This window comes from Polypterus senegalus, chromosome 2 (genome assembly GCF_016835505.1).
Source record: "Polypterus senegalus isolate Bchr_013 chromosome 2, ASM1683550v1, whole genome shotgun sequence".
Taxonomy (NCBI): Eukaryota; Metazoa; Chordata; class Cladistia; order Polypteriformes; family Polypteridae; genus Polypterus; species Polypterus senegalus.
The window spans coordinates 173,538,124-173,563,452 of NC_053155.1; the positions used below are offsets into that span (position 1 = coordinate 173,538,124).

At 39.0% G+C, this 25,329-nt stretch overlaps 1 protein-coding gene across 1 annotated transcript in view; it reads right to left on the minus strand.

Moving 5' to 3' along the window:
• Positions 1-25,329, minus strand: part of LOC120523552 (1,4-alpha-glucan-branching enzyme-like) — a 918,458-nt gene that overhangs the window by 333,369 nt on the left and 559,760 nt on the right. The gene's annotated exons all lie outside the window — the stretch shown is intronic.

Consider the following 25,329-nt stretch of genomic DNA (forward strand, 5'->3'; position numbering starts at 1 on the left):
CATGCGCACATACATACACATACTCATATTCCCACTGAGTGCAGTTTAGAAACTCCAATTAACCTAACTGGCACATCTTTGGGGATATGTGTTTCCCATATACACAGAGAGAACCTGCAGACATGGATGACAGCTCAGGTCAATGGATCCATGGAGTAGCAGTGCTAACTCTTTTACTGCACAGTCCAGCTGTAATGCTCTAAACTAACTAATCTACAGTTAAAAGGGACAGCCTTGATACCCCCTGGCCCATTCAATTTTAAATCCTGGAATTTAAAGTCTGGAAAATACACATTTTTTATTTCTTTACATATAATCACTAGCTCCTTTAAGTAGTATTATCTTGAGTCAAGGAATGCCTCCCAGCCCAATGAGGAATACCTGCAATACTCTTAATAAAGCTGAATCTAACCACCCTGACATATCAGATAAGAGTGATGTAATGCACATACTGGCACCAACTATATTATATTATAGAAAAAAGTTCCAAGTACTGCACTGCATCACAGCAGTGTTTTACTGCTGACTTGGCAACCATTTACAGGCGGGCACTGGCAGGGACAGATGCTAGCTGCCCCAGACAACCTGAGGCATTACATCATTGCAGGAATTAAACAGCAAATATATCTGATGATGAGAAGGAAGGCTGTGATTCTTTTATTCTTTTTTTCGAATAGCTAACATACATTTAGGCTTGAAACAGATAGAACACATGGATATGCTACCTGAGTACCTGCATGGGGTGACCATCAGATACTTGGGTTCATTGCTAGAACATGTTATAGAAAATTACATTTTATTTAAGGAACGCCCGACTTTCTGTTGGCCAGAAAAAAAACCCCAACCACAGCTCAAAGGAAGGTTGGCGAGATATGTCACCGTGAGGAAACAACAGAAAAGTTTGCTAAAGACATCTTGACTCATTGCATTTGCTTTTCTAGGTGTTAAATTTGAAATAACTGAGCTTCTTGCAGCTGAGGGCCTAATAATTACCTTGGGCTGACCAAGATAGCATAGGATGGGGTAAATGTAACTTCCCAAAGGGTGCAGATCTCTACTTATGTTGCCCAAAGCCAATTCCAAATTCTCTTGGAAAAGGTAGATAAGCTTCAAATAATGCTGAACCACCTCCCTGTCCTTTTCTCTGCAGAAATGACTGGGAATGCTAATAATTTTCAAGGACAAATGCTTTCTGAAGTTCTCGAAGGCGTGGAAGAACAGCAACCATTGTTAATTGGAACTCAACACAGGGGTCAGCACCCCAGCTCAAGTAAAAACTACCATTACTGTTGTGACAAAGAGGTTATTTTTCACAAAAAATGTTCAAGGTCCCCTAGTCCCACTCCACCTAGACCACCAGCAAGTATGATCCAAATTGCTCAACCAGCTCAGTGTCAAAAGGAAAGTTCCTCAATGAGGGTAAGACAATATAAGTGAAAATTTCTGCATGTACTGTAGGTAGGGATAAGGGATGAGAACCTAACATCTTCATAATACTTGTTGAGGTAAAAGCTGTTGTTAATAGTAGGGCTGAAACTAAAATAATGTCAGATGAAATTTATAAGCTCCTTCTAGCTAACAAGTGATCTAGAATCAAAATGGTTTAGTTGGAAAATGCAGAGTCTACAATAGATGACAGCTATAGAAGGGATTTTGAGGACATTTCTATAACAATTTAGAGTTTCCTCAGTACTAGAACCTATGAGACTGGCTGAAAGGGTGTCTTCTGGAGGTACTGTATAGTTGTGGAAATGAAAAGCAGTGTTGCGATACAGATTTGCAAATCACTAGCAAAACTCTTGCTAAAGGAATCTGTTTGGAGATATTAATTTAAGGTTTCTCTGACTAGGAAGGTGAAGGACAAGGAGCAGGACCGTGACCTGCAAAAAAATAAACAAACAAATAAATAAACCAGGAAGATGAATATTGCATCTGAAGGCTAATATCAGCTGTCTTAGACCTGTCCCAGCCTATTTAATTAAATTCCATTAATTCTAGTGAAACATTATCCAAGGAGCAGCAAATGTTATTACTTAATTTGTTCCTTGAGCTTCAAAAAGCTTTTTTTTCATATTCTAGTGATGACATTGTGCATTTTTCAGCTATAACCCACCATATTGATACAAGTTTAGCAAGACCTTAACAGACAGCATACCACACTCCTCTTAATTTTCAAGGTAAAGAGATCGCCACAACTTCAGATAGTTGTGCCATGTTGATCAGAATGGGTATCCCCCAGTGCTCCTTATAAAAAAAGTGGAGGTGAGGGTGAACAGTGAGTTATTGAGTTATGAATAATAGCTGCTGTCTTTCTAGAATAGTCAGTCAGTCAGTCATTTTCCATTATATCCTAACACAGGGTCACGGGGGTCTGCTGGAGCCAATTCCAGCCAGCACAGGGCACATGGCAGGAACAACCCCCGGGCAGGGTGCCAGCCCACCGCAGGGCACACACACACATACACCCACACACCAGACCCCCCCACGATAGGTGAAAATCCACGAAGTAGAAAGCATATGTTTGTATGGTTATTTTTATATATTTTAAGCCCTTATAAACTCTCCAACCCTGTTAACATTATTAGAGCCCTCTAGACATGAAATAACACCTTTTAGTCAAACGTTTAAACTGTGCTCCATGACAAGACAGAGATGACAGTTCTTTCTCACAATTAAAAGAAAGCAAACATATCTTATCTTCAAAGGAGCGCCATCATAAAGGAGCGCATCAGGAGCAGAGAATGTCAGAGAGAGCGCTCGCAAAGAAAAGCAAACAATCAAAAAATCAATACGTGCTTTTAAGTATACAGAAGCACTGCGATAAAGTGGCACTTTGTAGAGGAGCGTCCGTGTCCTCTGTGCAAACAGCCCATCTGCTCACACCCCCTCCGTCACGCAGAAAGAGTGAGAAAGATAGAGAGAAGCAAACAAGCAGCGCGCGGGAAGCATATCTTATATCATTGAGGAGTTTTAGTTAATATGTAATACATGCTCTGATTGGGTAGCTTCTAAGCCATCCGCCAATAGCGTCCCTTGTATGAAATCAACTGGGCAAACAAACTGAGGAAGCAAGTAACCTAAATTAAAAGACCCATTGTCCACATAAAGTGGCGAACCAGCTAAAAATCCAGGATATATATTTAGATGTGCTTACATTTAAAATCCACGATAGAGTGAAGCCGCGAAAGTCGATTACTGTATATATAGCGAGGATTACTATATATATATATATATATATATATATATATATATATGTGTGTGTGTGTATATATGTATAAATATACTGCTCAAAAGAAATAAAGGAACACTTTTTAATCAGAGTATAGCATAAAGTCAATGAAACTTATGGGATATTAATCTGGTCATTTACGTAGCAGAGGGGGTTGTTAATCAGTTTCAGCTGCTGTGGTGTTAATGAAATTAACAACAGATGCACTAGAGGGGCAACAATGAGATGACCCCCAAAACAGGAATGGTTTAACAGGTGGAGGCCACTGACATTTTTCCCTCCTCATCTTTTCTGACTGTTTCTTCACTAGTTTTGCATTTGGCTACAGTCAGTGTCACTACTGGTAGCATGAGGCGATACCTGGACCCTACAGAGGTTGCACAGGTAGTCCAACTTCTCCAGGATGGCACATCAATACGTGTCATTGCCAGAAGGTTTGCTGTGTCTCCCTGCACAGTCTCAAGGGCATGGAGGAGATTCTAGGAGACAAGCAGTTACTCTAGGAGAGCTGGAGAGGGCCATAGAAGGTCCATAGCCCATCAGCAGGACCAGTATCTGCTCCTTTGGGCAAGGAGGAACAGGATGAGCACTGCCAGAGCCCTACAAAATGACCTCCAGCAGGCCACTGGTGTGAATGTCTCTGACCAAACAACCCGAAAGACTTCATGAGGGTGACCCAAGGCCCCATGTCCTCTAATGGGCCCTGAGCTCACTGCCCAGCAGCATGCAGCTCGATTGGCATTCGCCATAGAATACCAGAATTGGCAGATGCACCACTGGTGCCCTGTGCTTTTTACAGATGAGAGCAGGTTCACCCTGAGCACGTGACAGAAGTGAAAGGGTCTGGAGAAGCCATGGAGAACATTATGCTGCCTGTAACATCATTCAGCATGAGCAGTTTGGTGGTGGGTTAATGATTGTCTGGGGAGGCATATCCATGGAGGGTCACACAGACCGCTACAGGCTTGACAAAGGCACCTTGGCTGCCATTAGGTATCAGGATGAAATCCTTGGACCCATTGTCAGACCCTATGCTGGTACAGTGGCTCCTGGTGCACGACAATTCCTGGCCTCATGTGGCGAGAGTATGCAGGCAGTTCCTGGAGGATGAAGGAATTGATACCATTGACTGGCCACCACACTTTCCTGACCTAAATCCAATAGAACACCTCTGGTCCATCCAATGCCACCAGGTTGCACCTCAGACTGTCCAGGAGCTCAGCGATGCCCTGGTCCAGATCTGGGAGGAGATCCCCCACAACACCATCTGTCATCTCATTAGAAGCATGCACCAATGTTGTCAGGCATGTATACAAGAACACAGGGGCCATACAAAGTGCTGCGTACAATTTTGAGTTGCTGCAATTAAATTTTGGCAAAATGGACTAGCCTGCCACATGATTTTTTCACTCTGATTTTTGGGGCGTCTTTGAATTTAGGGCTCTGTAGGTTAATCATTTTCATTTCCATTAAACGATGTGGCATCCTTTCGTTCCTAACACATTACCCAGTCTATATCAGTATAGATATCCAGGAGGATTTCTTTTTCCCATTGAGATCTGATGTGTTTTCAAAGTGTTCCTTTCATTTTTTTGAGCAGTTTATAAACATGGCCAACAAGAAAGGGGGTCCGAAAGAACTGAAAACTAAAGCTACATCCAAGATATGATCGGCAAACCCAAGTTCAAGGTACGGCCTTTCAGAGACTGACCTGGATCAGATGGTCAAATGTACAAACGTGAGTGAAGCAGGTTTCGATAGCTTGCCGATTGGAGAAGATCACCTGAAACTGGAAAAGGCCTTGCAGTCCGCGGTTTCAACTACTCCACGTGAGCCGGGAACATCGGGAGCACCGGCTACAATAGAGCCTGCCGCCTCACCTACGGTGCACGAAAGCAGAATTGATCTGTCTGAACTGGTAAGCGGAAGCAGAAGCGGAAGTAGAAGCAGACAATGGCCGACAGCAAGATGAATCGCGTTGCCGTCGTCAAAGAACTCCAGGCATTCGACAAACAGATTCAGAAACTCCTGTCCAGAGGAAGGTACCTTAGAGACTTGAAGGCTCGGGTGCTGGATAAACCATCCTCGATATCTGATGTCGACGTAACATCAACCCCACCACGTGCTGCTCAATTCCAAGGACAAGTAAGCTTCACCCCCGAGCCTCGTAGGAGCGACGACAATGCCAATGAAGACCTCGGCGTGTTTCAGCTATGCAGGCGGGGGTTCAAGGCTAGAACACCTGCACAGGCGAGCATCTCAATCCAGAACTGGTTCGACGCTCTCCGCATCCCCAGTTTGCCCTCAACCCCAGGTGATGTAATTGTGGTAGGTGATTCGATTGCACGAAACCTCAATATCACATGCCCTAATTGAAAATCTTTTGTTTCTTGTTTTCCCGGTGCTCGAGTCCGAGATGTGATGAGATGTGCGCCGACTATCTATAAGAAGCACAAGAGGGCAGTTGGATCCATTATTTTACACGCCGGTGTAAACAACATAAGGCACCGACAGTCGGAGATTCTCAAGGCTGACTTCGCAGCACTAATTAAAGACACGAAAGAAAGGACCCCATCTGCAAAAATCTTCATCTCGGGTTCACTACCTCTCGTCAGACGATCAAATGAATACTACAGTCGTCCGCTGGGATTAAACAACTGGCTGAAAGGCTTCTGCGAGACTCAAGACATAGGGTTCATTGACAACTGGGACCTCTATTGGGAAAGGCCACGTTTCTTCAATCGGGATGGCCTGCATCCGAATATATTCGCCGCCTGGGTCCTCTCCGAAAACATTGCTAAGGTAATTCGTCTATCTTGACTGTCTATTTCTACTTCTACTTCTGTAATGCTACTGCTTTGCTAGGACATAATGGCTTAAAGTCTTCCGTAAAAGTGCACAACATTAATAATCTAATAACCAACCTTAATGCATGTAAAAAATTTAGGCAGTGCGGCATATACACTAATAATTAAATTGCAATTACTACTTTAAATCAACAATAGATTAAAACTATAAAAACAGATTGTAGATTACATAAAAAATACACACAGAGTGGCGCTAACAAAAATAACTTAGTTTCTGTTCCAAATACCAATAACGCGCATAGAATTCAACTCCGCTCCTCCGAAACATTAAATATGGCACTATTTAATGATAGAGCTTTAACTAACAAGACATTTTTTATCAACGATCTTATTAGTGATAGAAAAATTGATTTTAGTGAAAACGTGAAACATGGCTTAACTCAGACGGCGCGGATGTTTTAATCGAATCTGCACCTCCGGATTACAGTTTTACTCGTGCGGACTGCCAGGGAAAGAAGGGCGGTGGCCTGGCAAACATTTACTCGAGCCGGTTAAAGTGTAAAGATATTAGTTTTGGTAAATCCAAGTCCTTTGAGTATCTCGCCGTTGTTATTCATGGAGATTCTCACGTTCTCGTTTTATCCGTGTAGAGACCTCCTAAATTTAATGTGTCTTTCTTTGAGGAATTCTCAGACTTAATGTCAACTTTAATTACGAACTATGACACACTCTTAATAGTTGGCGACTTTAACTTTCATATCGATAATCAGTGTGACCAAAAAGTAAAGGAATTAATGAACCTCCTGGACTCTTTTGATTTGAGACTAATCGTTAATCAGCCTACACAAAAAGCAGGTCATACGTTAGACTTAGTAATTACCAAAGGAATAAAAGTTGATTTGACGCAGATCATTGATATTGGTCTATCAGACCACTTTCTTCTACTATTTAATATAGAAATAATGATAGAAAACATTCATGAGAAGCATATTGTTAAAAAACGCTTCTTTGACTCATCAGCAGCTTTAAAACTTACAAACATTCTAAGCAATCAGTCCGTTTATAGTGCCAACTATAATAGCGAGGATAATGTAAATAGTAAGGTGGAAAAAATCAATTCCAAAGTAAGAGCTGCTGTTGACATAGTTGCAACTGAAAAGACAGTTAAAAAATCTTCTAGCATTGTTATTCCATGGAAGACCCAAAGAGTGTCTGATTTAAAAAGAACATGTCGTAGAGCTGAGCGTAAATGGAGGAAAACTAAACTAACTATCCATTATGAGATATTGAAGGTTAAAATAACAGAATACAATAACACAGTCCGTCTTGAGAGGCGCTGCTATTTCTCTAAGATTATAAATAACAATGCTAGTAATCCCAGAGTCTTATTTTCTACAATTGATCGTCTGTTAAACCCAGGTAACACAAAGGAATGCCCCAAATACTTCCAGTGAAACCTGTGATGCTATTGCTGTATTTTTCAATCAAAAAATTAATGATATTAGAAATAACATAGTATATCTCCCCAACACTGCAGAACCTCCTAAGCCCCAGTACTCCGTTATAAACAAATTAAATTCTTTCACCAGGATAGATTTACCTGATTTACATAGTATAATCTCTCAACTGAAACCCTCCACCTGCATCCTTGACCCAATACCAACAAGGTTTTTCAAAGAAGTATCAGGCGTGCTAATTGATAATATTCTTGACATCATAAATTCGTCATTAAATACGGGGGCCTTCCCAGAATGTCTTAAGACTGCTGTAGTTAAACCCCTACTCAAGAAAAATAATCTTGACCCCTCTGCTTTGAAAATTTTAGACCCATCTCTAACCTGCCCTTCTTAAGTAAAATTCTAGAGAAGGCAGTCATTATGCAGTTAAATGACCACCTCAATAAACATGCTATTCTTGATAAATTTCAGTCAGGTTTTAGAACAAATCACAGCACAGAAACTGCACTCGTTAAAGTAGTAAATGACTTGCAGGTAAATGCAGACAGAGGCCATTTATCTGTTCTCATCCTCTTAGATCTGAGTGCTGCATTTGACACCATTGATCACAATATTCTTAGAAATCGCCTTAGTCAATGGGTGGGCCTCTCTGGCAGTGTCTTAAATTGGTTTGAATCCTACCTGGCAGGGAGAAAATTCTTTGTGAGTTGTGGTAATCACAACTCAAAGACACATGATATTCTATATGGTGTTCCACAAGGCTCTATCCTGGGTCCGCTGCTCTTCTCAATCTATATGCTTCCGTTAGGTCAGATTATCTCAGGTTACAACGTGAGCTACCACAGCTATGCTGATGACACACAGCTGTACTTATCAATAGCACCCGATGACACCAACTCTCTTGATTCACTAACACAATGTCTTACTGGTATTTCTGAATGGATGAATAGTAATTTTCTCAAACTAAATAAAGAGAAAACTGAAATTTTAGTAATTGGCAATAATGGATTCAATGAGGTTATCAGAAATAAACTTGATGCATTATGATTAAAAGTTAAGACGGAAGTAAAAAACTTAGGGGTAACTGTTGACTGTAACCTGAATTTTAAATCGCATATTCATCAGACCACTAGGACAGCATTTTTCACTTAAGAAACATAGCAAAAGTTAGACCTCTTATATCACTGAAAGATGCTGAGAAATTAATTCACGCTTTTGTTTTCAGTCGACTAGATTACTGTAACGCACTCCTCTCAGGACTACCCAAAAAAGACATAAATCATTTGCAACGAGTGCAGACTGCAGCTGCTAGAATCCTAACTAGGAAAAGAAAATCCGAACACATTTGTCCAGTTTTGATGTGTCTTTCTGAATTGACTTTAAAATTCTGCTTATGGTTTAAAAAGCCTTAAATAATCTCGTTCCATCCTATATATCGGAATGTTTGACACTCTATATTCCAAATCGTAACCTTAGATCCTTAAATAAGTGTCTCCTTACAATTCCTAAAGTAAAACTTAAAAGAAGTGGTGAGGCGGCCTTCTGCTGTTATGCACCTAAAATCTGAAATAGCCAGGCTAATACAGTGGAGCACTTTAAAACACTGCTGAAAACACATTACTTTAACATGGCCTTCTCATAACTTCACCTTAATTTAATCCTGATACTCTGTATGTTCAATTCATCATAACAACTATTCATGGTGGCTCTAAAATCCATACTGACCCCTACTCTCTATTCTGTTACTTTTTTTGGTTTCTTTGTGGTGGCGGCCTACGCCACCACCACCTACTCAAAGCATCATGAGGCTCCAACATTGATGGACTAAAAGCCAGAAGTCTACGTGACCATCATCATCAAGTCCTTCTGTAAGAACCCTAAATACAAAGAGGACTGTTTCATTTATGTTAGGTAGAATGCCCAGAGGGGACTGGGCGGTCTCATGGTCTGGAATCCCTGCAGATTTTATTTTTTTCTCCAGCCATTTGGTGTTTTTTTTGTTTTTTCTGTCCACTCTGGCCATCAGACCTTACTCTTATTCTATGTTAATTAATGTTGACTTACTGTGTTTTTTATTGTTCTATTCTTCATTATGTAAAGCACTTTGAGCTACATTTTTGTATGAAAATGTGCTATATAAATAAATGTTGTTGTTGCTGTTGAACTGAAAGTGATGATCGCTGAGCTCATGCAAGAGATAAAGAAAAATATAAAGAAAAGCGAGAAGGCAAATGAGAAGGCAAGGGAAAAGGCAAATGAGAAGCTGTGACAAGAGCTGTGACAGAAGCGGCAGCAGGATAATAAAGACTTGGAGAAATGCATGTGGGTTCACTGAGGCAGTCTTTAAAGATATGCTGGGTAAAATTGAAGAGCACATTCAGGAAACCTCGTTTAAACTGAGCTCGCTTGCTGATCAAGTGGAGGATGTCAAGGAGACAATCGCGACTCGGATTGATAGCGGCTTTTCGCGTACGCAGATCAAATACCGTTAGACCTAGATCTTTTATTATTCGCTTTGAGAGAGTATTACTCCTGAGACACAAGCAAGAGATTATATATGAAAATAACCACATTCATATCTTCCCTGATTTCTCTCCAGCAACAGCTACTAAATGCGCAGCCTTCTACAACATTAAACAGCAGTTACTGCAAGCCAATATCAAATACAGCGTCTTGTATCCTGCCAAACTGAAAGTGGAATTGCATGGTCAATTCTATGTCTTCGCTAGCAAGGAAGAAGCAGAAAAGGAATTAAGAAAGCTGATCCCAGCACCATTCTGAAACATAATAATGAGTCATAGCCGTTCTTGATATGGCAATGATAAATAACCTACTGTCTGATCTATTTTTTAAGATACAGGATTTTATCATTATATATCCTCATTATTACTCAGACGTGACCTATTTATGTTTTAATTACAGTTATAGACGTTTGTGCTTAATTCTTTTTTTTTTTTTCTCTCTTATCTAATTATTTTTTCTCTACCCTAAACGAGACTGTTCAACATCATACCCTTGGTTTACATTTATTGCTGTTATTGCATTAAGACTTATGCTTATTCTGGACCACTTTCTAACAACATTCCCCGGGTTTATTATCTGGGTGTATTATCTTAATAAATTAAGATTGCTGAAGATTATATATACACTGTATTTTAAGTTCATAGTTTGTTAATGGTTAAATTTTAGGCATACAGTATTTAGACTATATTGGTAATAGATATCTCTATTTTTTAATCCTAAAATGCCGCTGCGTGGGGGCTTGTTTTGCTTTGGACGTGCTCTGTCTCTGGATATGTCAGAGGACTGGAACTGTGTGAAGTGGGGTCTACCCTCACGTGGGGAGGCAAAATGTGAGGGTAAGGAGTTAAAGGGGGGAGAGAAAGAGAGCAGGCTATATCTATACCTAATCTATCCTTTTAATTTTTATAATTATAACTGCTAATGTAATAATAGGCTACATGGCAATAACTCTTGGGGAAATAGGAAATTAAGGCTGATGCTGTCTCAGTTCCAGTTAAGATTATAAAATGACATCAAAAATTCAGAATCAATGTCTTCATGATGGGACAGTTAACTTTGTGAGCTGGAATGTTAAAGGCCTGAATCACGAATTAAAGAGAAAGAAAGTACTCTCTCACCTAATAGGTTTAAACGCTAAAATAGTATTTTTACAGGAGACCCACTTACTAAGCAAGGATCATTTCCAGCTGCAAAAGGACTGAACTGGCCAAATGTTCCCTTCTAGCTTTACAAAGAAAAGTAGAGGTGTGGGAATTCTCATACATAGAACAATCTCATTTGTAGCATCAGATGTAGTATTGGATCCTGAAGGGAGATATGTGATGGTCATGGGAGACTTATCTAACTGTAAAATGATTCTGATAAATGCTTATGCACCTAATGTTGATGATAAGGAATTTATACAAAATTTATATACTTCCATTCCCAATCTGAACACTCATAAAAGCATAATGGCTGGGGACTTTAATAGTGTTTTAAATCCACTCTTACATAGGACTTCTACCACAGGGGGGGCGACATCTAACACTGAAAAGATAATTACAAAGTTTATAACGGATCACAACTTATCAGACCCCTGGAGGTTTTTAAACCCAAACTTAAGAACATATTCTTTCTACTCACCAGTACATCATTGCTACTCAAGAATTGATTATATCTTTATACAGTGGGTGCAAAAAGTATTCAGACCCCCTTCAATTCTTCACTCTTTGTTATATTGCAGCCATTTGCTAAAATCATTTAAATAATTTTTTTTCCTCATTAATGTACACACAGCACCCCATATTGACAGACAAAAAAAAGAATTTTTGAAATTGTTGCAGATTTATTAAAAAAGAAAAACTGAAATATCACATGGTCCTAAGTATTCAGACCCTTTGCTCAGTATTTAGTAGAAGCATCCTTTTGAGCTAATACAGCCATGCGTCTCTTGGGAAAGATGCAACAAGTTTTTCACACCTGGATTTGAGGATCCTCTGCCATTCCTCCTTGCAGATCCTCTCCAGTTCTGTCAGGTTGGATGGTAAACATTGGTGGTCAGCCATTTTAGGTCTCTCCATAGACGCTCAATTGGGTTTAAGTCAGGGCTCTGGCTGGGCCATTCAAGAACAGTCACAGAGTTGTTGTTGACATTAATGAGGAAAAAAATAATTAAAATGATTTTAGCAAATGGCTGCAATATAACAAAGAGTGAAAAATTGAAGGGGGTCTGAATACTTTCCCTACCCACTGTAGATAATAATTTCTTGCCTTTGATTAAATCTTACAAATACGATACTATTCTTATTTCTGACCATGCACCTCTGATCTTGGAGCTAAAGTTACTATGCCCCACACACTCACCTTGCAGATGGTGTCTCAACCCGCTTCTATTAGCAGACGAGAATTGTACAGAATTAATATCCAAACAAATCAGTTTCTTCCTAGAGACAAATTCATCCTCAGAGATTTCTGCAGGAATACTCTTGGAAACTCTTAAGGCCTGCTTAAGAGGACAGATTATCTCAGATCTTTCCCAAAGAAATAAATTAGAAACCAAGAAAGTAGCAGAGCTAAAAATCAAAATTACTAAAATAGATGAAGAACATGCCAGGCTTCCAAGCGAGGCTCTACATAGGATAAGGCAGGTTTGCATTCAGAACTAAACCTCTTGACAACTAAAGAAACTGAACAACTAATTTATAAATCCAGACATCATTACTATGAACATGGAGAGAAAGCTAATAAGCTTTTAGCTCAACAAATTCACAAGCAAGAAGTCTGCAACGCAATCCCAGTAATCACCAACATGAACGGAGACAAAATCATCGACCACAAAAATATAATGCACACATTCAGACTACTATAAATTCTTATATTCTACTGAGTTTAAAGAAGACACTACACAATCTAATGCATTTCTGGATACATTACAAATACCACAAATAGACACTTTTAGTGCGGAGCAACTCGATAAACCTCGGGCGTTATCAGAATTATTAGATGCTATAAAGTCACTTCAAGGCGGGAAAGCAGCAGGCCCTGATGGCTACCCTGCAGAATTTTATAAGAAATTCTCCGCTCAGCTAGCTCCCCTCCTATTAGCAACATTTACAGAAGCCAGAGACAATCAAACTCTTCCTCAAACTTTTCGCCAAGCATTAATCACCGTTTTTCCAAAACAAAATAAGGACTTATTACAATGTGCATCATACAGACCAATTTCACTTTTGAATAATGACGTTAAAATACTCTCAAAAATCATAGCTAGAAGGATGGAGAAAGTGCTCCCTTCGGTAATATCACAAGATCAAACGGAATTTATTAAGGGCCAGCACTTATCTTCAAATCTTCGACGCCTGTTTAATGTAATATACTCACCAACTAAATCAAACACCCCAGAAATAATATTATCATTGGATGCAGAAAAAGCATTTGACATGATTGAATGGAAATACCTTTTACTACATTGGAGAAATTTGGGTTTGGCCCAACATTTGTGCATGGATCAAATTACTGTATACCAATCCAGAAGCTTCAGTTTGTATCAACAACATTTGTTCAGACTACTTTAAACTAGAACGTGGTACCAGACAAGGATGCCCCTTGTCACCACTACTGTTTGCAATCGCCATTGAACCACTGGCAATACACTGTCGAAATACTGATCAGATAAAGGGGATTATCAGAGAAGGACTGGAACAGAAAATTTCTTTATATGCAGATGATATGGTACTGTATATATCAGACCCACAAAATTCTGTGCCTGCAGTCTTAACAGCACTCACAGAATTTCAAAAGATCTCTGGTCTCAGAATTAATCTGAATAAAAGTGTACTCTTTCCAGTGAATTCTCAAGCATATAATATTAGATTAGATACCCTACCTTTTATCATTGCAGAACAGTTTAAATACCTAGGGTTAAACATCACAAGTAAACATAAAGCTCTTTATCAACAAAATTATGCTGTCTGCATGGAAAACATTAAGCAAGACTTGCATAGATGGTCAACCCTTCATCTCACTCTGGAAGAATTAACACTGTTAAGATGAATATTCTTCCTAAGCTCCTTTTTTATTTCAAAACATCCCAATATACATCAATAAATCATTTTTTAAGCAATTAGATTCAACAATAACCTCATTTATTTGGAACTCAAAACATCCACGTATCCAAAGAGCGACCCTACAAAGACAAAAGGCAGAAGGTGGCATGGCTCTACCTAACTTCCAGTTTTATTACTGGGCAGCAAACATACAAGCTATAATAACTTGTACACAAATAGTGGTCCACAATAGAAATAGAATCCTGCAGTACTTGTTGATATTCCCTGCTCTGTGTCCCAATAAATACAAGTTATCGCCAATATACTAATAACCCAATTGTGCTTCACTCACTTAGAATATGGAACCAAAGTGGAAAGCATTTTAAGATGGAGAAGCTTTTATCCGTGGTACCTCTGCAAGAGAACCACCTCTTTCAACCTTCACAAACATATGCAGTTTTAATATCTGGAAAAAATTTGGGATTAACTTGCTTAGAGATCTTTATATAGACAACGTCTTTGCATCCTATGAACAATTACATTCCAAATTTAACATTCCAGCTACACATTTCTTTCACTATCTTCAAATTAGGAACTTTTTTAAACAGAACCTTCCCGATTTTCCTCTTCTTGCAACCTTATCCATGCTGGAAAAAATATTGCTCAATTTCAAGGACTCAGACACCATCTCTGCAATATATAAAATCATTTTACAGTTCCTCCCTTTCAAAGATCCAAGAGAACACTGGGGGAAAAGGTCTCTCAATTAATACATCAGAAAAGGAGTGGAAAGTAGCAATGCAGAAAATTCACTCGAGCTCCATATGCGCAAAGCATACAATTATTCAACTCAAAATTATATATCGAGCACATCTATCTCATCTAAAACTCTCCAAAATGTTTCCTGGTCAAGATCCAACCTGCAAACGTTGCAATCTAGTCCTAGCCTCACTGGGTCACATGTTCTGGGCCTGCACCAAATTAACATAATTCTGGACCAAAATTTGTAATTACCTTTCAGACAATCCCTCCTAACCTATTAACAGCTGTGTTTGGGGTTCCTCCAGATGGGTTTAAAGTAGAGAATAACAAACAAACTGTGATTGCATTCACTACACTTTTGGCATGCAGACTTATTCTGCTAAACTGGAAGAAACCAAACTCTCCTCTTTTAAGTCAGTGGGAAACCAATGTTTTATACTATTTGAAATTGGAAAAAATCAAATACTCAGTTAGAGGATCTGTACAGATTTTTTTCAAAACATGGCAGGATCTAATCAGCAATATTTTAAAATAAGCTCTTAAAGCACAGAGGAAGCAGTTATTTCTGTATTTCTTTTTCTTCTCCATTCATCTCTATTGGCATATCAAACTTTCAATTTAGGCATGAAAAATTTGTATGTTAGGTATGTTTACAAGTCTTAAATTTTACTCTGTTGGTCTTGCTCTCTGTCTCAGGGGTGGGGTCGACTTGTTTTCAATTCCACTTTTTGTAAAAATTGATTGATTTGTATGGAATGATTGCAAAAAACTTAATAAAATCTAAACAAAAAAAAAAAAAAAGATTCTAGGCCATTACTTTAGAAAACTAACCTGTTTCCAATTTGTGGATAACTTACAGTCCAATGTTCTATAAGCTCATGAAGTGGCTTAAAATCATTTATGTTGCATCCAAATGAGGTAAAATTTCAATTTCAATACATGTGTACAAGTACCATGTACAATGAAATGCTTGCTTTACATGTGCCCCTGCAGACAGTGAACACAGACCAAAAAAAAACCAAAAAAAAACCCACACACAATAAATAAATGAATATAATAATTGAATAAATAAAACTAGAATCCTAGTAATAAAGAGGGACAATGGCAGAAGTATATGTGCAGGTAGCAGTGGAGGTGACAGAATGCTACTGATTGTTCATGAGTCTGATTGCAGTTGGGTAGAAACTGTTCCTGACCCTGAAGGTGCACATCCGAATGGACTTTAGTCACTTCCCAGATGGGAGAAGGGTGAAAAGTGACTAAATACAGTATTCTTTCTTGAGACAGCATGTAGTGTGGATGTCATGGATCGCAGGGAGCTGAAGTGTTATGGAGATGGCATCCTCTGTGGACCTGTTGCAATGTTAGACAAACTGGAGGGGGTCCAGACTGTCAGGGATAATGTCCTTGATGTGTTCCAGCACCAGCCTCTCAAAGCACTTCATGGCTTTGGGAGTAAGTGCTACTGGGCGGTAATCATGAGGGCTGTCTACTTTATTTTTCTTTGGGACAGGGATGATGGCTGTGTGCTTGAACCAGGTGGGGACAGATGAAACTTTCAGAGATATGTTAAAAATATCCGTAAAGACAGCAGCTAGCTGATCGCAACATGTTTTTAAAACGCAACCTGAGACTCCGTCTGGGCCAGGTGCACTGCAGATGCTGAGTCAGGAAAAAGTCTTCCTCATGTCATTCTCAAAGAGCCTCAGGCTGGAGTCTTGCGGCGCTGCGGGGAGTTGCACGGGCCTGTCCGTGTTAGCAAGCAAAGAAATGTTATGATTTATCAGTTCCGGTGTTAGGGATTTGGGTAAAGTTGGAGATGGCAGCAACTGAAAAGGTTACAATACAAAACTTTGGCCACCTTGGTGAGGCCCTTATGTTATTTTGGTTTTTTTTGGTACTTTAGCTATATCAGGTTTAGGACCGGCAGGGCAAGAAAGCTCTTCATTACGATGATCTGCAATCATTTATTGCACACACTATCAAGATGAAACCCAGTGAAAGCAACCAGCTACTGCTCCTACTCATTACAAAAACTGATGTAAACTGTTGATAAAGACTGTTTAAAAATAGGTGGTGATTTCTTAAGAATATAAATAAAGGAAGTAGTTAAAATGATTAGGTAGAACATTTTAAGTTAATGTTCTTAAGAGACAGTACCCCATGCACTATGACTGTTATTTACATTATATAGCAGTTTGATATACTATATTTCTTGTGATAAGTGAGATATTTATTCGCTATACTGTTTATTTATGGTAGGAACTCAGCACAGCTGAAGTGGAGTAATGCAATAGATGGAATGTGTGTTACTCTTGTGGGTGGGAGCCAGTTGTGGGATGTGCATTTCTTCAAATTGCTGGGTGGTGCTGTTTGGGATGCTGCATGCAGGATTTGAGTACAGAAACATAAAAATATGCTCTCTGCTTAAGGCAAAAGTGACAACCCTGACAGTGATAATGAAATGTTAAAAATGACCTAAACCCTTAATGCTTATTGTTTGATGGACACTTTGGAATTGCAGAATAAACTCTTTTGCATTGTAATCTATCACTGTATTGCACTCACCCCGATATTAAGGAAGCATGTGACTATGAATTTTGCATATGAAAAAATACAATTGCATAAACATACTATTTATATGAGTGTTAAATACACAGAGCACTGTTATGTACATATTTATCTTCACTGCTACCTGTAGTCTGTTTGATTAATCCTTCTTGTAATAAATAAACTAGAAACCAAGATGTCAGCTATACTGGTCTCTCCCTAATATGTTTGACTTTTTTTTATTACACTGTTGGGCAGCTTGGAAAAACTTTAGGTGAAGAAATGCATGGTCAGATTACACCCTTCTCAATTCAAAGAATTTTTTTCCAAAACCACACATATTAGCATAGTAATAAACGTTTGAGTGCCAGTTAATACATTGTCTCCATTTTGCACTGCAGCAATGGCAATTAATAGAGTTCTAGAAGAAAAGATATCATTCTGGATTCTTTGTGTGAATTTTTCTGTTAGTAGTTTTGTGCAACATAATAAAATAATGATGTGCTACACTTTGGTTCCCTTGTCCTGTCAGTGGTTTTCTAGGTGACTGGCACAACTTTGAACTGTGGGTTCAATAATTACTTTGTCAAGTTTGATGATATTGTAACTAAGGGTGCTAGTTGCAAAGAAGACTTACAGAAATTGTGTGCAGCAGGGTTTTCTCCCTTCATATGAAAAATGCATTTACTGGTTGCACTTCCATGGATGTAGCAGAAGGCACCAAAAAATTTTCATCTCAAACCCCACTTGCTGTTTTTAGATATTACAGCTAAAGTATTATGCCATCTGGCATGCTTGAAAAATTAAATAATTGCTGTTTCTCATATCCCAAGTTTTACTGGGGTGTTTATAACTCATCTTAAGCAAGCTACTCTCAGTTATAACTGTCAGTATAGAGCAACCTATAGAGAGTTCCTTGTGCAATATTAGTCCTTGTTTGAGATGATGATTATCATGTGGTATCTACCATTGCTTGTGGTTATTTAATTTGTCTCAGTAATAGGTTTTCTTTAGCAGTAGCAGTGTATCCCAGTAGTGACTAAAGTGAATTTGTCACAGCAAGGATTATTTTATATGTCCAACTAATGCAAAGTGATCTGTTATTTCTTAGTTTGACCTTTTAAGTAACTGGATTTAAATGCTAGCTAATGCTTATTTAGAGGACATTCTGAGATTTTTTTTAATATAGCATGTGTTCTAGCAATTAGAATATTTTTCTATTATTTTATGTTGCAGTTCAGCCAAAACTCTTTTGGTGTGTATACAAGCTGTTTATCAATATATGGAAGTCTAAACCAGTAAGCTGTCCAGCAGGTATAAGCCATTTGCTCTTCTTCTTTTTATATGTGTGTGTGAATACACTGCCAGTCTCAATAGGATCACTCAGAATTTACCCTAAATTACAAATCTGTGGTATTGTTGGGTTTTGTGAATATATATAAAAGGTTAAATTGATCATCTGATCATGTCTTTATTAGTTTACATTAATTAATTCAGTATGATAGACTTTAGCATTTTACACAAAAATCCTTTTCTCAGCCTATAAATGTAGGCCGATTTTTAATAAAAAATGTAATTTTTTTGGTAATGACTATGAGCAAATACACTAACGTCATATTTTCTTCATTCTAAAACTGAAGAACTGTCAGAATTCCTGTGATAAAGCAGATTTTTTTTCTCAGGGAATAATTATCTTTCTGCTAAATGCATGAATCAAGTTATAATGAAAACCGATAAGAACAATAGTTGGAAAAAAGGCTTTTGTCTAATTGTCTGTACAGATTAATTAATTCTCCATGATAAATGTCTCTCTCTTTAAATTATGGTGCAATTATCAAACTTTTACAATATAAATTCCCTCCCACATTTATTTGATTTGCAAATGATAGATTCCTTTTTTTCCCACCAGGGTGCATTTTCCTAAATAGCCTTTTTGAATTAAACAATATGAATGAGTGGTCATTGTAAAAGATTCCTATGAAGTAGTTTATGATCAGCATTTTGAAGCTCTCATCTAAAAACTCAATTTTCATATCGTATTTCCAATATAAGCTATTCTGATATTTGTTTATTCTAAGGGCAGTTTTTGTGTTATGTTTCCCGGGCTTTTCTTAGGATCAGTATTAGTAGATATTAAAGTAGTAGTAGAAATAATGTAGCAGTTGTATAACCTCTGTTAGTAAAGATCTCACGCTCCATTCTTCCCTCACTATACAATACAATACAATTTATTTTTGTATAGCCCAAAATCACACAAGGAGTGCCGCAATGCGCTTTAACAGACCCTGCCTTTTGACAGCTCCACAGCCTTGACCCTCTAAGAAGACAAAGAACAACTCCCAAAAAAAACTCCAGTAGGGGAAAAAATGGAAGAAACCTCGGGAAAGGCAGTTCAAAGAGAGACCCTTTCCAGGTAGGTTGGGCGTGCAGTGGGTATCAAAACGAAGGGGGTCAATACAATACACAGAACAGAACAAATCCTCAATACAGTATAAAAATAAAAATTTTTAGAAGTATGTAGCAGAATTTAACAATGGATGACATCACATAATATGATTTGGATTTGTTTATAGTCCTGGAGACCTCATCCATCAAGCTGCCTCCCCCATTTGGCCATTCCACAGCTGAAACAGTGCTGGGCCAGCCAATCCGATGAAAGGACCTCTCTTTCCCATGATTCCAGCGATCCTCCATCAGGGATTACTTTACCATAAGCACACAACAACTTGGCAGATGGGCCATTGCACCAAATGCCACATTTGAGTACAGAGAACAGAAAAAGAATAGGTAAGGTTTAGTATCAAATTATAACTATCATGTTACTTATGTTTTAGTGGTAATGACTGACAATGTAGATGCAGTATGTACAGTAAATCAGCAGCTCTAGTCAGGATATGCTAAACTGAAGTAGTGAGTCTTTAGCCGGGATTTAACAGCTGAGACCGAAGGGGCATCTCTAATTGTAGCAGGCAGACCTCACTAGTGAACAAAACCCCGAGATACTTGAACTCCTCCACTTGGGGCAGGATATCGCTCCCAGGCTGAGGATCATGGTCTCGGATTTGAAGGTACTTATTCTCAGCCAGAGAGAGCTGAAGATCACGGTCTGATGAAGCAAACAGGACAACTTCATCTGCAAAAAGCAGTAACCCAATCATGAGTCCACCAAACTGGACCCTGTCAATGCTCTGGCTGCACCTAGAAATTCTGTCCATAAAAGTTAGGAACAGAATCGGTGACAAAGGGCAGCCTTGGCAGAGTCCAACTCTCACTGGAAACGGGTTCGACTTGTTGCAAGCCAAGCTATGACACCGGTTGTACAAGGACTGAATAGCCCTTATCAGGGGGTCCGGTACCCCATACTCCTGGAACACCCCCCACAGGATTCCCCGAGGGACACGGTCAAACACCTTTTCCAAGTCCACAGAACGCATGTATATAGACTGGTTGGACAAACTCCCATGCACCCTCCAGGACCCTGCTAAGGGTGTAGAGCTGGTTCACTGTTCCGCGACCAGGACAAAAACCACACTGTTCCTTCTGAATACGAGGTTCGACTATCTGACGGACCCTCCTCTCCAGGACCCCCGAATAGACTTTTCCAGGGAGGCTGAGGAATGTGATCCTTGTGTAGTTGGAACACACCCTCCTGTCCCCCTTCTTAAAGAGGGGGACCACCACCCCGGTCTGCCAATCCAGAGGCACTGTCCCCGATGTCCATGCGATGTTGCAGAGGTGTGTCAACCAGAACAGTCCTACAACATCCAGAGCCTTGAAGAGTTCCTGGCGTATCTCATTCACCCCCGGTGCCCTGCCACCAAGGAGTTTTTTGACCACCTCAGTGACCTCAGTCCCAGAGATGGGGAATCCACCTCCGAGTCCCAGGCTCTGCTTCCTCATTGGAAGGCATGTTAGTGGGATTGAGGAGGTCTTCGAAGTACTCCCCCCACCAACCCACAACATCCCAAGTCGAGGTCAGCAGCGCACCATCCCCACCATATACAGTGTTGACACTGCACTGCTTCCCACTCCTGAAACGGCGGATGGTGGACCAGAATCTCCTTGAAGCCGTCCGAAAGTCGTTCTCCATGGTCTCCCCAAACTCCTCCCATGCCTGAGTTTTTGCCTCAGCAACCACCAAAGCCGCATTCCGCTTGGCCTGCCAGTACCTATCAGCTGCCTGGACTCCTCTTACAGCTTGATGGCATCCCTCACCGCTGGCGTCCACCAACAGGATCAGGGATTGCTGCCACGACAGGCACAGACCACCTTACGGTCACAGATCCGGTCAGCCGCCTCAACAACAGAGGCACAGAACATGGCCCATTTGGACTCAATGTCCCCCACCTCCCTCGAGACGTGGTCGAAGTTCTGCTGGAGGTGGGAGTTGAAGCTACTTCTGACAGGGGACTCTGCCAGACGTTCCCAGCAGACCCTCACAACATGTTAGTGCCTACCAGGCCTGACTGGCATTCTTCCCCACCATCGAAGCCTACTCACCACCAGGTGGTGATCAGTTGACAGCTCCGCCCCTCTCTTCACCCAAGTATCCAAGACATGTGGCCACAGGTCCGGCGACACGACCCCAAAGTCGATCATCGAACTGTGGCCTAGGGTGTCCTAGTGCCAAAATACTGCAAAATATGCATTTGAAATAAATTAAGTTAAAAGGACTGCCATTAAAATAAATGATAATGAAGAGCAATGGAAGATGCAGATTTCAGCACATAAAACATCCGATTCAACAAATCTACCTAAATACGGACAAGGCCGTACAACACCCACCTTCTGAATGAATGTCTAAAAGAATAACTAAAGTAAGTCAACATTACTTACTGTATATTGTAATTGGAATTGCAAAAATGCCATGCCAGAATATCTGCAGTTTTTTAACATGTAACATTGTTGTTATGTCATATAGTGATACAATTGTTCAAATGACAGAAAGACACTATAGCAAACAAAAGCACTTCTCAAAAGTGTGTAGCTGTGGTGGTCAAAAGTGTGTAGCTGTGGTGGTCTGTGTGTGTGTGTGTATCTGTCTGTCGTCTCTGTCATTACAGCTTACAAATAAATCATTAAGCTTCACTTACATTGTGCTACTGAGCTCCTGAATGGATAACAGCAGTTTTAATATTTTAGCTTCTTTTAGTGTGAAATCTCTTATTCAGTGTCTTTTGCTGTCTCCCTAAACCTCAATGGTTTAGTTTAGCACATGAACTAATAGAATTATTGGTAGGTGTTTTAGGAAGAAACGCTGTGGATGCAGCCTTTGCAGGGCCAGATTTCGACAGTAATATAATAATATTTTTAATGGGTTGTCCCCAGATGTGTATTCTCATTTGAGAATCATGTCTGACCCAGCGATCCTTGAAGGGAAAGAATAATTTCTCTGTTGCTCAGCTGGATGACAAAGGTCTAAGGTCATTTCTCTCTAACCTAAAGGTTGCTGGTTCACATCCTAAAGCCTGCGCTAAAGCTAACAGTGACATCCATAAATCAAATTTTTATTGTTCGGGTGCACTAATTCAGCCTAACATTATGTCGAAAGTTTTACCAGACTAGCACATGTACTGAGAATACCATTAAGCAAAATTAATCTAGAATTGAGAGATAAGTTGAAGCAAGGGCTCAACTCATTGAAAGCAGTTTGACAAGAGCATACGTGAGAAAGAAACAAAGAATCAGAAAGCCCAGAAATACCTCAGAACTTATTTTTTCCTCCAAATATAATATTCACGTCCTTTACTTGATTGATTAGAGAAAAGATGCCAAAGTTTGACCTCCTTTTCATGCTATAGGTGTATGCTTCAGATTTGCTGTCTGCTGCATGTAATCCATGCAGGTTTGAATATGGTTCTCTGCTTTCTATCTTAGGTATCATTGCAGTATTGGATTTTTGTCTTTAATTCCTTTGGCATAGCCTTTTAAAGAATAATGGAGTCACCTTCTTTTCTTACCTTAACTGGAAGCAGCATAGGCATAGCTAAAGCAAAGATGAAAGGATTCAGAATCTGTTGCTGCTTTGCAAGATAAGGAAGACATTTATTCAGGAAATCTGAAAGAACTGGTAAAGAATGAATACCTATAACTGCTAAAGGAGATTTTTCTGTAATAAAGAGCACAGGATAAAGGAACCATATGAAATGGTGAGAACCTAACACAAGTTTTAGAAAAGAATACTCATGTTCTGTCTGTTGACCCAAATATGCAGCTGATGTGCGACTCAACAAAATTTAGCATGAAATTTAATTTTAACAAAATATTTTTTGCATTTAAAATAGCTTTGAGAATTGTAAATATAGTTTTAGCCTTTTTATGATAGCAATGCTTTTTGAGTCTGGAATATGATCTTTGTTCATGTAAAATAAAATGGTGCTTCTGTGGCTGCTTCACATAGAAATCTGTTGTTTGCTATTCACAAATTTCTACAAAAATATATAATAATCACGTTTAAGTTTAGATTGTAGTGAAAGAGCAGGATACAGCTGCTTAACTTTACATCCTTCAGCAGCCAAAAGACAATAACTTATACAGTAATATGCAAGTTACACTAATATTAGCTTTATTTCCTTACTGCTATATGTCAGAAAGCCAATGGCTTTCTTATCTACTGTACACTTGCCCTCAGGAAAACCATCAAGCACATAAAGCATTTATAAAACATTTTTAATAAGATTCATTTCACATGAAAAGTATATGAATTGTACACAACTCAATACAGGAGTTAATAAAATGAATATTTATTAATAAGTAATGGCTTGGTTGTTATTTTCAGAGAAGTATCAAAGGTGGGTCACAGCTAGAGATCATCTAAACAAATAATCCAAAAGCTACCCAGCATTTCTGCCATGGTTGTTAACACACTGAGATTCAAGAGAATAATATACTACACTCTCAAAGCATTCCAAAGTGATGCAGCTGTTAAGGCACCAAAGTTAGGCAGAATCACTCACATACTATAGCAGGACAGTTAACAAAAACAATCATATTTGATCCAGCAAGATATTTTTACACATTCTTGAGCAGAACTCCAACAAATGTAAAGAAAGAGCTACTTTCCCCAGTTTCAGATCTCCCTCCCTCCCCAAAACACAACAAATAAAATGCCAAAGGCTGCCAAGGCAGAAGGTTTGTCTGATACCCATACGATTTTTGTAGAAATTTTATGCAAGAGAGTGTTCTGGAAATAACTTCTTGGGATTTAAAAATCATTTCCAAAATTAGTCTAGAACTGAGAGATAATTTGGGACAAGGGTTCAAATCTTCGAGATGCAGTTTGGCAAGATTGTGTATCAGAAAGAAACAAAGAAGGAACACAGGATGACATGGAGCACTGCCTTGAAGAGCAAGTAAGCAAAACTGACTAGTTTTGAGAAAGTTAAAAAAAGAGTCATTCTAATAGCCAGTGTTTCAGTGTTGTTTTTTTTTTTACTAACTTTTTTTTCTTTTTATAATTACTACCCTATAATAGGGTTTCCCTTTATTTTTTTCTTAGTAAAACCAATACCTGGATAAATGAGGAATTCCCGTATTTTTTTTCTTGGTTATAGGAGCAGACATAGGTATCCTTGTCACGTTATATATAACAGTTTCAACAAATCACATACTGGTAAAATTACCATAAGTATATTATAACTTTAGTTTGTTCTTTTCTTTGAAAACTATTTGCACATATGAACTGTGCACTTAAAACTAGACATCTCATAATATTTAAGGCTAATTAAAGACAGTTCACTTATGAAACTTGTTGAAAAGCTCTGATGGGAGGAGGTTAGTATTCAGCAGCTTATTTTGAAGAATAAATGATGCACAGAAAATAGGCCATCCTAATTGATAAGTGTAATTTAGCAAAAATTTGAAGAAAAAAAAAAAAAAAACAACATTGATGTTAACTACCAAGGGAAAAAAACCAATTTAGACCAGATGACGCTTATAGAAGATTACACCAATCTTAAACAATTTAGTTGTTTACA